General features: G+C 44.0%; 1 pseudogene; it reads right to left on the bottom strand.

The window, feature by feature from the left end:
• Positions 1-7769: 7769 nt before the first annotated feature.
• Positions 7770-17808, bottom strand: part of LOC119350104 — a 23916-nt pseudogene continuing 13877 nt past the window's right edge.

Below are 17808 nucleotides of genomic sequence, written 5' to 3'. Positions count from 1 at the left end.
GCGCGGCCGCGCCGCGGGAGGTAAGGGGAGGAGGAAGGGGGAGGGGGGGAGCGGGCAGGGGAGGAGCGGCCGACGGCCGGCGGCGGCGGGGGGCGAGGCCACCGGCGGCGGCGACGGGTGGGAAACCCTAGCGGGAGTCGCGGGGAGGACCCTCGCAATCTTACTACTACAAGGAAGATCTAGCATGTTCACGAAATGCGAAGATATGGTATGACAACGATGATCCAATGCAATTCGCTAGTAAGTTAAGTGAAGCTTGATTTGCATCTAATTTTCATATCTACTAAACTCCACATTTAGAAATGGTTCAATCTTATTTATCTACACGACAAGTTTAAATGTTCTTTAACATGGCATGGGATGGTGCGGAGGTAAACTATACTATCTACCGGCTTGTGTGGTGACTTTATCAATTTCATAAACCGCCAGCTCAATCTCTCGTAGATGCTTATATAGAAGTAAGGTATGCATCTGTATTCATAAGGGACCTTTGTACTGTATTTCCAAAAAAAAACTCAAACAGTCTAAAATGTCACTCCATGCAATCTATTTCCAGTACTAATGACGGACAGCTTGCGGGGCAGAACAGCAGGTTTGTACGCACGCCGCAGCTAGGGCTCCGCCGTCGAACCTGCCTAAGAGCATCTCCAACAACCGCGCAAAACAAGCGTCGCGCCGTAAATTTGTCCATTTTAGCGTGCGTGTAATCGCTAGTGTGTCTCCAGCGGGCGCGCAATAACCGCGCGCGCGGAATATAGAGTTGGGCGCACTGTCCGAATCGCTATCGCGCACTGCGTACTTGGGGCGCCCGCTTCCGCGAGCGGCACACACGAGCGCTCGCGCCGCACTCCCTCCCTCGCGCCACCTTCGCCCCGCACGCGCGGGCGCCGACGAGATGACCAGATGGACGCACGCGCCGCCACCCCCTCACCCCATCCTACAGCCGCGAACCCTCCACCGCCGCCCCCGCAGACCCTAGCACTGGGAGCATTGGCCTCGCCTCCGCCGGAGCTCCTCCGAGTATCGGCCTCGCGCGCGGCCTCTTCATGCCGCCGCGGATGACCTCAGAGGCTGGTGGCGTCGCGCCGGCGCCCGCCGTGATGAAGCCACGTGCACCCCCTCGAAGCTCCGAAATGCAGCACGGCTGAAGAAGGGCAAGACATCCATGAAGAAGAACAAGGCGGCGGACGGCTCGGGCACCTCGAAGGCGCCGAGGAAGAAGCTTGCAGGGCGTGTGACGAGCACGGCGGCTACCGAAGCGCCGGCGAGCTCACTCGTTGAGCCGGCGGCCGACGCGCATCATGTGTTCGACGATATAACCCAAAGGTAAAAAAATCCCGACTTTTTTTCCTTCTTTATTTTTTGAATGGATACATATATATAGCTTATTGCGTTGTTCTATATACTTTGTAGTGTGAACGATGATGCATACATGTCAACTATGGGTGTTGGCTCGAACAATTTGCATTGGTCTCAAACCAATGACATGCATTTTGAAGACCATGAGTTCGAGGTGGATGAGGATGGTGAGGGCATTGTCGACGCACATAAAGGAAGAGGAGGCAACTACACCAACGACGAAGACGTTGTGCTATGCAAAACTTGGTTGGACGTGTCGAGGGATCCATCCGTTGGAGGTCATCAAAGTAGAGATGCTTATTGGCTCCGGATGAAAGAACACTTTGATCTTCGCAACATGAGTGCAATTGACCGCTCCGCACGATCATTTCGCTCCCGGTGGTCGACCATCAATAGGGGTTGTCAACAATGGGCGGCCGCACAAAAAGCGGTTGACAAGTTGAACCCAAGTGGCACCAATGATGATGATAGGGTAAGTGTCATTTCATCCATCATTCCTCATGTTCACATCATGCTTGTTGTTGGTGTTTCTTGTGCTAACTTGTTTTGTTTTCATGTAGTTAAATATTGCACAAAACTTGTTCAAAGGAGAGGAGAAGAGGACCAAGAAGGGGAAGATCAAGAAAGGAAGGCCATTTACCTTGCCTCATTGCAATGAAGTGTTGAAGGATGATGAGAAATGGAAGAAGCGTGAGGATATTGATGATTTGGATTTGAGCAAAAAACGCAAGCGAACAATTGATTTGGAAGATGATGATGAGGAGGATGCATCAAGTGAAGATGGCAAGAGAAGCCCCATCCCAAACTCGGTTTCATACTAGAAGCCAAAACGACCAGATGGCACAAAGAAAGACGCAAAAGAAAAGAAGAAGAGGAAAGGAGATGATGAGATCAAAAATGCTATGGAAGCAATTGTCAACGCAAGAAGAGAAGCCAATGAGGTGAGGAAAATGGCAAGAAACCAAGATGCCGCGGCCGAGGAGAGGAGGTTGGCGGCCGAGGAGAGGAGGGTGGCCGCCGAGGAGAGGAAAGTGGAATTGGAAGAGAGGAAGGTGGGCATGGAGGAGCGAGTTAAGTTGTTGGAATGGGAGAAGAACTTGTTCTTCTTGGACACATCTTTGTTCAATGATGCACAAAAGGAGTATGTCAACCTTACCCATGAAGAAGTCTTGATCCAAAAAAGAGCCATCATTCGCACAATGGGTGGCGGTGGCCTTGGCGGCATGGGTGGCGGTGGCCTTGGCGGCATCGGTGGCATTGGTGCCATGGGTGGCTTTGGAGCTACCATGGGCGGCATGGGTTCCATGGGTGGCTTTGGAGCTACCATGGAGACCATGGGAGGCATGGGTGGCTTTGGAGCACCTCCGGGGCGGCTTGGACGGCATGGGTGGCATGGATGGCATGGGTGGCATGAGTTTCGTGTCTCTCATTGGGGGCATGGGTGCACCTCCAGGCGCCGGTGTGCCACATTCGCATGAAGAAGATCTTGGCAACACCTTCCGAGCTTCACGTGATAAGGATACAGCGTGCAACAATGAAGAGGAGGAGAAAGAATCGTCTTCGGAGGAGTCAGATGAATCGGAGGAAGATGAGGATGAAGACGAACACGAGGACCAGGCTTGATTCTTGTGCCTTTCGTTTGTGTTGGTTTGCATTTTGAACTTGGTTGAATTATGTTGTGGGAATGAATTTGAACTTGTGGGCATGAACTTTTGGGCACGAACTTGGTTGAATGATGTTTGTGATTCAATATATGCCATGTGTTTTGTGTTGATGTATGAAATTTGTGCCCAAAATAAGAACAAATATGTGCGTCGGCTGCTCGCGCGCACTGCATTTTAGCGCGCTGCTGGAGCTGCGCGCGCTGCAGTTTAGCGCTACTGTTGGAGCAAGTGCTGCGCGACGCGCCAAACCTGCCATGAGCGCGTCGCAAACCAGATTTTAGCGCGCCGCGTGTTGGGCGTCTGTTGGAGATGCTCTAAGGTCCTGAATTTGGACGCCGTCTCGGTGTACAAGTGGATCTTAACCTCCGAATTTGCTGGCTAATACTACCTCACTAATTTTCAAAAGATGATGGATATTAATACCTTTTTACAATTTGTTGAAGGGGGTGTGCCTTTGGCGTGCTTTCTACACGCATTATCTATATGTTACTCTGTATCAAATTTACCTTTCGCCTCGTATGCACATGGCTTCACGTTGCCCTTACAATTTGTCCAACCCCTACTAGTACATCCGTTCAGAAATCCTGTCGCAGGCATAAAGTATAGGTTATATCTGCAGATCTCCCCACGAAGAAAGAAATAGTTATATCTGCAGATCAAGATTAAAGTAAAATAGAAAGTAAGAGACAACATCATGAAGCTTACTAGGTTGCTCAAGTCGTACAACGGGACAAGAGAGTTTATAATGTACGGAAAGTTGATCTGCCCCGGAATTTTAAATATATGACAAGTTGGATATCTTAAGGCTTAAACAATCCGCAGCTCAGTAATCGAAAGTCTTCGCTATGCTCCTAACGAGAAATAACAATAAAATAAAGTATGCGTACGGTCGTGTGTGAAAAGCTAGCTAAGCAGTTTGCCAAAAAAAACAAAAACAAAAACTAGCTAAGATATACCTGTTCATTTCCACTTGGTCTGTGTTATATTAACTTGCTCTGCGGTATTATTTAGTAGCGCAGATAGGCACAGTACAATCGAAATCGCTCATTAGACTCACCCCTATGAGCACACACACGCACATCCGGCATAGCATCTTGTGATTTTACGAAGTCACCACGTGCGCCTTGCAGTCGACGGAATATCTCCGCCTACCGAACGAACATCGCCAGAAGGTTGAAATAAATAGAGAAATAATGCGAGCACCAATGTCAAGTTTAGCACTTGAACCCTGGTGGACTAGGGATACTATTGTCCTCCTAACCATTCAAACACAGGTTGGTTCGCTCAAAATGATATTTTTGGACAGGAGGAGAGCATCATCTCCCAGCGAACATACCAAATTGGGTCGCGTCTGGTGGGCGCCGTCAATCGTTTTTCTTATATCCAAATCCGTAAATCTGTACAACCCCATCCACGGTAGATCAACCAAACGTAGAAAATTTAGTACACAACATTCATCTGATAGCAAGTTCAATATAGAACCAGACATATGAAGTACAATACATAGATAGTTCGATAGCTTCATACGGTCTATGACTAGACACGACTAGGGTAGATAGGCATAAATTTCAAAGTGCGCAGTTACTTAGGATGGGTGCATTGGAGGACTTTATTTCAAATGATTCAAAACTAATATTTCAAAATTTAAAAAAGGAACAAAATCTGAGAAAACTTGTACATATTCGCGATGGATCTGTAAAATTTTGTTCAAAAATATTATGATTTGCAAGCTGCACAAAACACAAAATGTTGGTCCAACAACAACAAAAAAAATCCCATTTTCATGTACGTATTTTTTTATGTTTATGCTACGTATGGAAGTATATTGTTATGAAAAATTCCATGAACGTGTGATATATGTATTTTCTGTATATAAAAATGATTCTTTTTAGATTTAGAACTATATTTTTTTTAAGTCCTCATTGGAGCCCGTCATCCGTTCGCACTTTAAGTTTCGTAAATTTCACCACTTCCTCGCCGAGCCCTTCCCCTTGTAGTCTCCAGAGCTGTGGTAGTGGGCATCAAAGTTGGCGGATGGAAACCCATTACAGTTGTTGTTAGAGCCGAAGAAGTCAGATGAGGAGGGAAGCCAGACAGATGTTAGGTGGCGCTGGTTTGCTCCCGTGGGAGGCCGACAACTTTAGTGGCAACAACCGCTTTCTCCTTCGTGATCCGCTCAGACTCCTTGATGTTGAGCCACAATGTTTTCGCATTTTCGTGTCTCCGGCGGCGGAGGGAATGCGTCTCAGCCGTGGTCAAGGACCAGCGGATGACGCCACTGACGAGCTCCTCCTACGAGTCAGAGTGTAGGGGAATCGGCGTGTATCAGCAAGAAGATGCAAACGGACCAGGTAGATTTGACCTGGCTCGCCAGTTGCCCATGTATCCCACTTGGGGAGCTGCAAGAACCATGCCGGGTCACTGGGGCGGGTGTAGACCGCAATGAGCTGGCGCAATCTTGTGTGTAGTTGGAGGAGCCACACTAGTAAGGGCAAGGGGCTAGAGCTTCCGCCCTTATCCACCCGCTACCGACGGAGGGCAACACGGATGGACAGCTCGCCGTCCGACTTTGCCACCAAGGCATCCCAATCCATGGGGTCGGCTTCGGAGGAGCCGCTACACAATCCTATCATGGTGGTGATGGATGGTGGCAAGGGGAGGAAGGGGACCACACGGGGACAGGACTGGAAGCGAAGTAGACAAGAGAATGAGTAGGCGATTGGCTAGGGTTTTTCTCAGGTGGGGTTGGGCCAATGCAGGCTGATCCGACGTAACCACCGTGTCCGGACCACCCCATATCCGGCTCACAAATTGGTCGTATACGTGGGGTGCAGGACAGTTGGACAAAGTGCACGGGTTTGCTGATAAGGTTGGGTGGCTGCTTTTGGTCCAGGTTGTCCGCCCGGACATATAGAGGGGAATTGCTCTAATCTAGTTCCTCGTAGGCCATTGTCTACGTATGTTGCTCTTAATTTCATTTCATTTATTTGAGGCATCAGGGGTTCATTCTTTTTTCTTTAGAATGATATATATTCTTTTCCTTTTTTCGGGAACATATCTTTTTTATTTTATTTTCAATAAGATATACTCCCTCCGGTCTAAAATAGGTGTAGCAGTTTGAACTAAGATTAGTTCAACCTTAGTTTAAAACTGCAACACTTATTATGGACCAAGGAAGTAGTTTTTATCATAGACCGAGAAAAATGGGATAAAGAAAAATAGAGAGCAAAGTAGGAACAACAGAAGTTGATGATTCAGCCTGCTGGAAATTAACTCATGGCGAGATGTCTATTTGCACGTCAGATTCGTGATGTGGTAGTTATATGTCAATACTAACTTTTGAGAAGACAAGTGGTGTGGTAGTTCTACTTTGAAGGATTAGTTCCCCTCTTTATTTATTTGAGTTCTCATCAAGGCTCCCCTCATTATTTATTTTATTTGCAGGTGTGGCTAGCTATATGTCAAAATTTCGTAACAATGCTTGCTTTGAGAACAAGTGGATTCATTCATCCGCTGAACTGTTAACTTCTACTGTTCAGTTATTGTTTTAAAAGTGGAACCCGGCCGGCCGAGAAAATAATAAGGGCGTGTGGAAAAACATATAACGGAAGCGCGTCATGCTGATTCTGGTAGCCGATTCTCCAAATTAAAGTGCATTCCAATTTTCTAAGGTTGTGGTTTAGTGCTCAATCAAGCGAAAGTGAAAGCGAACGCGTGATAGACCGAAAAGGTATCACCAAGATTATTAATGTGCTATGGCGATAGATTCCTCTCTTTTTCATTTGCCATCCTCTCTCGGCATCCGAAAACAACCGCTCAAGCTGTTCTTATATTCGTAGCACGGAAACAGATGTACGGAAAATATGCCATCACATGTGACCTCCTAACTGCCAAAGCATCAGTTGGTAAATCAATGAGCCAAAGCATCTAGCAGATCACGGAGCCTCAACAGGCACACTGTCATGTGCTAGAACCATGTGAGAGGGTCTATCGATCTTCTTTCACTTTTCATGCGTGCACATTATATTAGCCCTCTTTTCAGCTACCATCTATTCCTATTCATGACCAATGAAAAAATAGCGTGCTACGACAAAATAGCGTGGCCCTTAAAATACGCTATTAGCTATATCGCACTATAACATGCTATTAGCGAGATATTGTACATCAATTTATTTAGTGAGTCATTGCTCAGAATGCTATAACATGTTATTTTCTTCACTGTTCATGACACGCAGAAAAATGGCAACATTTGCTGACTTCCTCTCCCTTGTTGGAGGAATGGTTTTCCTTTGAAATGAAATGGTAATGTGCAGATGCCTGGTATATATATGGAGAACCTCCTTTGATGTATATGGTACCCCTAATCTCGCAGAAGGTTTTGCCTGCAACAGTGAACTCTAACCACCATGTTTTTTTTACGTTACATTATTTTTATTTAAATGCAAGTTTATGCATCCGGGATTCAACACAGCATATTATTGTTGCTTTGTTAATAACATGAAAAATAAATACATGGAGCCAGTTGCAAATCTCCCAATGGTACTTTATTTTTACAATGCATTGGTAGACATAGCACATCAACCCTCCCAATGGAAACATTAACTTCCACACTTGATTCTGGAACAGAATTGGCACATCAATCCTCGACCATCTGGCCGTCCTTGTAGTAGAAACTTCCAGCCTCTTATTTATGAATCCATCAGCTGGTAGTCATAAACTGTTGCATGCATTGCAGGGAGAGGTTGCTCATAATGTCAGCCTCTGTGCTTCCTTTGGATTAATAATTTCAGATGCAAAGAAATTGGAAAAAACATAAACTTTACCGTACCACAGAGTTGGTGATTCCGGTTGCTCAGCCCTTTCTGCATGTGGGGATGGCTGAGTTGCACACAAACTGGATCAGCTCGAGCAGCAATGTTGTACTGGCAAGAAGAACTTGTAATTGTCTCGTTTAGTTCCACCTGGCCACTTAACTGAAAAATGGAATCAATATGGCAAATACACATGCACATATATGGAAGATATGTTTGTGGAATATGGATCGAGTACTCTTTTTAACTCTCTTTCTTTTATTTTATTTTTGCAAGGAGGGACTCTTATGCTCATGCACCTTGTTTTGCAAATCTAAATTCTGTCGGCGAATGATGTTCAGTTTCTTGTGTAGCTCCATATTTTCCTGGTGCACGAGGCTTTCCTGCAGTTCAAAAACATTAGGCTCTTTAGACGAAAAACGCACCGCCTTGTAATATGGTGGTAGCTAGTGTCGCAATGGTAAAAGCATACCTTCTTGTTTAACTCTTCAATTTCATCAATCATAAGTTGGTCCTGGAAAAGAACAGTGCAGTTAGTGGCACTGCTGATGCATGATGTCTACATGCATATTTTGCATGATCTCTGCAAAGTGGTTATGAGCACTAAGCATTACCTTCGTTAGCCTAATGTTATGTATGCTTGTTTCCAGTTGATTCTCTAGATCCTTCAAGCCTTCCGAACCTAAGCCAGGCAGATTTTGTCCCAACAACTGTCTGCAGCGGTTTAGTGAAGGTACACATACATTAGCTAGTGCACTTTTCTATAAATAAAAATAGAGAATTTGTAGTTTTTTTTCTCCTTACAGTGCATTCTGTTGTTACTAGTATAACTCATGATATAAGAAATTCTTAATTGGAGCAACCTTTTTCTATCACTATTTTATTGTTGTTCAAATAAAAGTTCTTTTTTTCTTTTGAAAAAGTATACAAGTATAGACTGCCCATTATTTTACAATGCACATTTTTTTCAATTACGGATATACAAGGAGTCATAAAAAATATGATATATATTTTTGAAAATATGATAGATTAATCCCTTTCCAGCCTTACTTTTAAATTTGAAGTAATACAATTGGAGGAAACACTTGTATATCGACATATGCTCTGGCACTGCCTGGAATAATTGTTAGCAATTTATTGCAAATGTGCCCCCCTTGTAATCTGAGTATATATGAATATTACACCTATCATGGCTATGAATGTACGTAATTTAATATTTTTGCCGATGCAAAACCAGTAGTTATTTCTTTCGTAATTACTATTGATATATACATCATATAATTTTACTTGTCATACCTATGATCCTCTTGCAAGTTATGTAGTTTTTGCCTCAGACGCTCTGCCTCCGCTTGCCAAAACTGTTAATGAGCAATCATGTATATATCAATAGTTTATGCTTTAGAATTATAAATAGAACAAAGATAAACTATACTGCAATTGGTGTATTCTAATTTGGCGAAACAATGAATTAGCTATTCAGTGGAATTGCAAAATCAAAGATAATTAATCAAAAATATGTACATAAATATTGCTAGCCCTTCTAGTGACGTTAGTAACATATTGTGATCCTTCGTGTAAGATGTTGGGAATGATATCCATTTAGATTTAGAGAAGGAAAGTCTATCCTCTTTGTGTCGTGATCCTTGCTACCCGGTGCACTATAAATCTATAGCACGTTAGAGAATCTAGTGCTAAGACGTTGTATGTAGCAATCGAGGTGTTTACAAAAGTCGGCTTTTTGTAGAGAAATAAGTAAGATGGTGTTTTCTCTCATATACTTTGATATACATATCATCTTATTTACCCGAGTCAATCTTCTAGCTACAAGAGCATCACGGCTCTTCACTGTACTACATTCACCGCACATTGCTACCTCATTAATGTTCACTGTACTAGTTGCGTCATTGCTTGACCGAACCCCATCGTGCATGATGGCTTGTGCCCCTTCTCCTGCTATCATCCAGAGCATCTAGCACGGCTAACCACGATAGCATAAGCTAGCATGGTGATTTGGTTTTTTTGGCTTCAATGTGTGGAGCCTTTGACTTGTTTTGCAAAAGTTGGAACCTGTAGTAAGCTTGATTTGATGCACAAAAACACTATGTTGGACAATTAAATTTGGCTCCATTTTTGGTACGAAGTAGAATTTCAAATATTTACAAGTTTCTAGTTTGTCAAACCAAAAGTTGATTTCTTTTAAATAAACGATAGCGCTTGTTGGGAGGCAACCCAATTTCATTTGTGTTTTTTGTTTTTGCTTCTGTTTAGGAATAAATAATCCATCTAGTTTCTGTTTGGATGTGGTTTTATCTTTTATTAGTGTTTGTGCCAAGTAGAACCTATAGAATAACCTACGATGATAGTTGATTTGATTCTGCTGAAAAACAGAAACTTTGCGCGCACGAATATAGTGTTGTTAAATCACAGGAACGTGCTTTTGCATTGATTCTTTTTGCTGCTGTTCAATAAAAAAAATTTCCAGGACTTCCTATTTTGTTAGAATTTTTAGAGTTCCAGAAGTTTGCGTTAGTTACAGATTGCTACATACTGTTCTGTTTTTGACAGATTCTGTTTTTACGTGTGTTGTTTGCTTATTTTGATGAATCTATGGCTAGTAAAATAGTTTATAATCCATAAAGAAGTTAGAATACAGTAGGTTTAACACCAATATAAATAAATAATGAGTTCATTACAGTACCTTAAGTAGTTCTTTGTTTTCTTTCTCTAACGGAGCTCACGAGATTTATGTTGAGTTTTGTGTTGTGAAGTTTTCAAGTTTTGGGTGAATTCTTTTGATGGATTGTGGAACAAGGAGTGGCAATAGCCTAAGCTTGGGGATGCCCATGGCACCCCCAAGATAATCCAAGGACACCAAAAAGCCAAAGCTTGGGGATGCCCCGGAAGGCATCCCCTCTTTCGTCCACTTCCATCGGTAATTTACTTGGAGCTATATTTTTATTCACCACATGATATGTGTTTTGCTTGGAGCGTTTTGTATTATTTGCGTCTTTGCTTGTTAGTTTACCACAATCATCCTTGTTATACACACCTTTTGAGAGAGCCATACATGAATTAGAATTTGTTAGAATACTCTATGTGCTTCACTTATATCTTTTGAGCTTGATAGTTTTGCTCATAGTGCTTCACTTATATCTTTTGAGCGTGATAATTTTTGCTCTAGTGCTTCACTTATATCTTTTAGAGCACGGTGGTGGATTTGTTTTAAATAAACCATTGATCTCTCATGCTTCACTTAGATTATTGTGAGAGTCATTAATAGCATGGTAATTTGCTTAATGTTAATATACTTGGTATTCAAGATATGTGAAACTTTCTTTTGAGTGAATTGAATACTAAGATAAGTTTGATGCTTGATAATTGTTTTGAGATATGGAGGTGATAAAATCAAAGTCGTGCTAGTTGGGTGATAATGAATTCAAAGAATGCTTGTGTTGAAGTTTGCAAGTCCCGTAGCATGCACATATGGTTAAAGTTGTGTAACAAATTTGAAACATGAAGTGTATACCTGGCTTGTGCATCCTTATGAGTGGCGGTCGGGGACGAGCGATGGTCTTTTCCTACCAATCTATCCCCCTAGGACCATGCACGTAGTACTTGATTTTTGATGACTTTTAAATTTTTTGCAATAAGTATATGAGTTCTTTTGACTAATGTTGAGTCCATGGATTATACGCACTCTCACCTTTCCGCCTTCGCTAGCTTCTTCGGTACCGTGCATTGCCCTTTCTCACCTTGAGAGTTGGTGCAAACTTCGCCGGTGCATCCAAACCCCGTGATACGATATCTTCCTCAAAACAGCCACCATACGTACCTATCATGGCATTTCCATAGGCATTCCGAGATATATTGCCATGCAACTTCCATCACCATCATCATGACATACATTACTTTTGTCATATTGCCATTGCATGATCATGTAGTTGACATCGTATTTGTGGCAAAGCCACCATGCATTATTTTTCATACATGTCACTCTTGATTCATTGCACCATCCTCGTACACTGCCGGAGGCATTCATATAGAGTCATATCTTGTTCTAAGTTTCGAGTTGTAATCCTTATGTTGTAATCAATAGAAGTGTGATGATCATCATTGTTAGAGCATTGCCCAAAAAGAAAAAAAAGAAAAAAAAAGAAGAAAGGCCAAAAAGAAAAAAAGAGAAAGGCCCAAAAGAAAAAAAAAGAAAAAAAGGGCAATGCTACTATCTCTTTTTCCACACTTGTGCTTCAAAGTAGCACCTTGTTCTTCATGTAGTGAGTCTCATATATTATGCTTCAAAGTAGCATCTTGTTCTTCATGTAGTGAGTCTCGTAAGTTGTCTTTTTATACTAGTGGGAATTTTTCATTATAGAACTTGGCTTGTATATTCCTACGTTGGGCTTCCTCAAATGCCCTAGGTCTTCATGAGAAAGCGAGTTGGATGCACACCCACTAGTTTTTTTTGTTTAGCATTCATAGCTCTAGGGCATCCGTTGCATGTCAATCCCTACTCCTCATGTTGACATCAATTGATGGGCATCTCCATAGCCCGTTGATTAGCCTCGTCAATGTGAGACTTTCTCCTTTTTTTGTCTTCTCCACACAATCCCCATCATCATATTCTATTCCACCCATAGTGCTATATCCATTGCTCGCACTCATGTATTGCGTGAAGGTTGAAAAAGTTTGAGATTATTTGAGTATGAAACAATTGCTTGGCTTGTCATCAGGGTATAGAAGTTGGGAACATCTTTGTGTGACGAAAATGAAGCATAGCCTAACTATATGATTTTGTAGGGATGAACTTTCTTTTGCCATGTTATTTTGAGAAGACATGATTGCTTTGATTAGTATGCTTGAAGTATTATTATTTTTATGTCAATATGAACTTTTGTCTTGTATCTTTCGGATCTGAATATTCATATCACAATTAAGAAGATTTACATTGAAATTATGCCAAAGTATCACTCTGCATCAAAAATTCTCTTTTTATTATTTACCTACTCGAGGACGAGTAGGAATTAAGCTTGAGGATGCTAGATACGTCTCCAACGTATCTATAATTTTTGATTGCTCCATGCTACTTTATCTACTGTTTTGGACTATATTGGGGTTTATTTTCCACTTTTATATTATTTTTGGGACTAACCTATTAACCGGAGGCCCAACCCAGAATTGATGTTTTTTTGCCTTTTAAGTGTTTCGAAGAAACGGAATATCAAACGGAGTCCAAACGGAATAAAACCTTCGGGAACGTGATTTTTCTCACCGAACGTGATCCAGGAGACTTGGACCCTGCTCCAAGGAACAAAAGAGGCGGTCACGAGGGTGGGGGGCGCCCTCCCTGGGTGCGCCCCCTACCTCGTGGGCCCCCTGCTGCTCCACCAAAGTACTCCTTCCTCCTATATATACCTACGTATCCCCAAACAATCAGAACAGGAGCCAAAAACCTAATTCCACCGCCGCAACCTTCTATATCCACGAGATCCCATCTTGGGGCCTGTTCCGGAGCTCCGCCGGAGGGGGCATCCACCACGGAGGGCTTCTACATCAACACCATAGCCCTCCGATGAAGTGTGAGTAGTTTACTTCAGACCTTCGGGTCCATAGCTAGTAGCTAGATGGCTTCTTCTCTCTTTTTGGATCTCAATACAATGTTCTCCCCCTCTCTCTTGGAGATCTATTCGATGTAATCTTCTTCTTTTTGCGGTGTGTTTGTTGAGACGGATGAATTGTGGGTTTATGATCCAGCTTATCTATGAACAATATTTGAATCTTCTCTGAATTTTTTATGTATGGTTGAGTTATCTTTGCAAGTCTCTTCGAATTATCCTTTTTGGTTTGGCCAACTAGGTTGGTAGTTCTTGCAATGGGAGAAGTGCTTAGCTTTGGGTTCAATCTTGCGGTGTCCTTTCCTAGTGATAGTAGGGGCAGCAAGGCACGTATTGTATTGTTGCCATCGAGGATAACAAGATGGGATTTTTATCATATTGCATGAATTTATCCCTCTACATCATGTCATCTTGCTTAAGGCGTTACTCTGTTTTTAACTTAATACTCTAGATGCATGCTGGATAGCGGTCGATGAGTGGAGTAATAGTAGTAGATGCAGAATCGTTTTGATCTACTTGTCTCGGACGTGATGCCTATATACATGATCATTCTCTAGATATGCTCATAACGATGCTCAATTATGTCAATTGGTCAATAGTAATTTGTTCACCCACCATGGAAAATCTATGCTCTTGAGAGAGGCCACTAGTGAAACCTATGGCCCCCGGGTCTATTTTCATCATATCAATCTCTATCGCTTTATTTCTTGCTTTGCTTTTACTTTGCCTTTTTAATTTTCACTTTGCATCTATCTATCAAAAATACCAAAAATATTATTTATCATCTCTATCAGATCTCACTCTCGTAAGTGACCGTGAAGGGATTGACAACCCCTAATTGCGTTGGTTGCGAGTAGCTATCGTTTTGTGTAGGTACGAGGGACTTGTGGATGGTATCCTACTGGATTGATACCTTGGTTCTCAAAAACTGAGGGAAATACTTACGCTACTTTGTTGCATCATCCTCTCCTCTTCGGAGAAATCCAACGCATTGCTCAAGAGGTAGCAAGAGGCTGGGGAAGATCGCCAGCGAGTGGGGTTTCTACTGGTGAGGTCGGGAGGGGGAGAGGGGACTCGGGTTGGCCGTATTTAAGCGGGCTCCGACGATGACTGCGGCGGATGGAGGAGTAGTGGGGCAGCTCCAGTGGTCTAGGGAGGTAGTGGAGTGGGCGGTGAGTTGCGGAAGAGGTCGGGGCAACCTTATATAGGCACAGGGAGGGCTCGGGAGAGCTGTAGAGCTCGCAGGCTAGCGTACATGGTTTGGCAGAGCGCGAGAACACGCATGCTAGGCACGTAGTCACCGCATGAACAAGCGCACGCGGTGCCCTCTGGCCGGCTAGACCATGTCAGGAAGATTGTTCATTCATCAAAGAATGCCAAGGAGGAAAGAAACGAGCACAGGGGGCTCCCGATGTGACCAGAGCTTGCAAGACTACATTGGAACAGTAAGGTTTTTGGAGTGCAGTGAGGGGGCTTGGCATAGATATAGACTTTGTCTTTGGCTGAGAGTGATCACGTACTAAGATGATCATCTCTGCAAATTTTCAGCTCATTTAGATGAAGATAATTAGAACTTGCTGTAGAATGTACCCCACTGGTCGGAAATGCAAAGTATGAAGTAGTAGCACTCTCATGAAAAATTGTATTGAGCTGCATTCTAGGAGGTGAGTTATATGAGAATATGAAGCGGCTGTAAAAGTTACATACCATTTGAAAATACTAAAATGGTACTTGATGCAGAAAGCTTCAATCTGGACAGTATTTTAGAAAAAAAAGTAGAGGGCAAATGGCTAGATGAAATGAGCCCAAATTTAGTGGAGAGGGTTTATATGGGAAGGAGCGTGCCCTGGTAAGTTTTCAGCAATAACGAAGCAATATAAAATGTAGTTGCTTCATAAACTGAAAATCTGACTAGAAACCAAGATTTGATGATGAGCTCACATAGAGGGATGACATGAGCTCAAATTTGAAGGAGAGCTATCATTTGATCATATAGAGGTCATGTCAAAATTTCAACTCATTTAGACAAGCCTAGCTAGTACCTCCTTCACAAAGTTCCTTTTTGGACAGAAACTTTGGAACATAGCTGATGAATATTTACTAGGCAAATGAAGTTGAATTTGGCATGGGGCAATTATATGGATAGCAAAGAGTGTCCAAAAAGTTTGGGGTCAAACAAGCAAACATAAATAGCACTTACTTCACATAGAGCAATTTAGGGTAGAATAGGAAAAGGATTATTTGTGAAATATTTTTGAACATGGCAATGAAGGATTTTGACATAGAGGATTTTGACATATTTGTGGAAGATATTAACCAAACAATTTATGAGAATTAGTTGGGAATTTTTGGGAGTGGCAGAAATATAGGTTGCTTCACAACCTAGGGTAGAAGGATTATTCCTTTGATAGAAAAAGGAATATTCCAAATAAAAGAATACTATGTTAGGTCCAAGATGAAAAGGACATGGGCTTGGGATGGTTTTGAGGATCACAAGCCACTTTGGAACCTAGTAAGATATGACCTTCACAAGTTTCCAGACCACATAGTCAAGAAATCAAAGCAATAATCCAAAGGAAATCAAAAGAAAAAGAAAGGGCCAAAATCCAGGGTGTTACCGAAAACCAATCTGTGACCCTAGAAAAGTCTATAGTTTAGGACATCATCGCGGAGGGCCCCATGTTTGTAGCGCGCTCAGTCTTAAATGAAGTGCCAAAGAGCCCGAGTCCTAGGTCGTCTCGAGTGTAATAAAACAATGATGGACACACTGTGTAGGGCCTCCCATTGTTACCATCCTATTTACTACCACATTGCACAACTAGCGTAACCATGATCACTAGATGCTTAAACATGGTTAACGGTGAAGCCAACAAAAGCATGGTGCAATAGGGTAACATCGTATAAGCAAGAATATGAGCATGCTTACTAAGCAGGGTAGGCTGAAGAAAGCTTCTTAGGACAAACAAGAGGTCATGCTAGGACAGGTACAACCATGGCAATATACTGGAGTATCAAAATCAGGCTATGCATACGGATATGTATCGCAACAGAACTACAACATCCTAATACTACATCGCTAATTTTCAAAAGATGAACATGGAGTGATTATAAGTCTTGCCTGTAATCCCGCTTGGTACATCACAGATATTGTTCGAATCTCACATCACCTCTGAATAATATCTGCGAAGAATCAAAGCAACACTAATAAGAATTGATGCAATCTTACTACCGAAAAAGGCTTTCGCCCCGCTTTATATATAAACACACACCACGCCACCGCAACACACGCACACACCCAGGACAGGATACATAGGCGCTGAGCACAGCAACACCACCCCTAGCACTACGGCCCCGAAGAGGTGAAACTACATATGACGAACCATGCGCTCCAAAGCGGCGCCTTCAGGAAGGATACGACACGGAGCGCCGCCACCGCCCGATCCAAGGATCAGAGTTTCCCCCGGAGCCGCATGACAGGCAATGAGAGCCGCGACGACGCCTTCAAGAAGGGAATGATCTTCGCCGCCGCCGGTCCATCCGAAGATAGAGCAGGTTTTCACCTCGGCCAACCTTCACCGCCACCGAACGCCACACCCCGGCAACCACGCCGCCCACACGACCATGGTGACCAGGCAGCACCAAGGCACGGGCTCTGCCCAAGAGCACCGCGCAACCACCACCAGGGCCGCCACCCCAGCATCCAAGACCTCGACACCACCTCACCCGAGACCCGCCGCACCCCAACGAAAGAGACGAGCAGAAAGGTCTCACCTTTCGCGCCCCTGGGCCACCCCCAGCTTTGAGACCCAATAGGTCGGCCAGAACTGGCATCCACCGACCCGTCCTGCTGCCCTGAGCGCGAGACGAGCTCGGTCCCGCAGCATCGAGAGGGGGACGAGGTCAGTCCTGCTGCATCGTGCGCGAGACGAGCTCGGTCCTGCTGCATCGTACGCGAGACGAGCTCGGTCCTGCAGCACCGGGCGCGAGACGAGCGATGGACCGCAGCCGGGAGAGGACCAGCCCATTGATGGGAGTAGCGCCCGGGCGACGAGGAGATGGGGTGAAGGTCGAGACGGCCCGACCACAGGCGAGCCCACGCCAGAGAAGCCGGCCGCTGCCGCAGACAGATCCGTCGAGCCACCATGAAGCTGCCACGACACCGGGAGGTCACCACCGAGACCTTCCCACGCCGGCGCCCACGACCGGAGCAGCGGCCACGCCCGACCATTGCCCTACCCGCGTCGCCCGATGACCTCCAAGCACCGGAGCTGCCGGGCACGCACCACCGGATCCACGCGCCGCCGGTCGGCCCCCAACGCCAGATTCGGCCAGATCAGGCAAGAGATCGGCCGCGAGCCACCT

The sequence above is a fragment of the Triticum dicoccoides genome, chromosome 1B (assembly GCF_002162155.2).
Source record: "Triticum dicoccoides isolate Atlit2015 ecotype Zavitan chromosome 1B, WEW_v2.0, whole genome shotgun sequence".
Taxonomy (NCBI): Eukaryota; Viridiplantae; Streptophyta; class Magnoliopsida; order Poales; family Poaceae; genus Triticum; species Triticum dicoccoides.
This window is presented reverse-complemented; position numbering and strand designations above follow the sequence as displayed.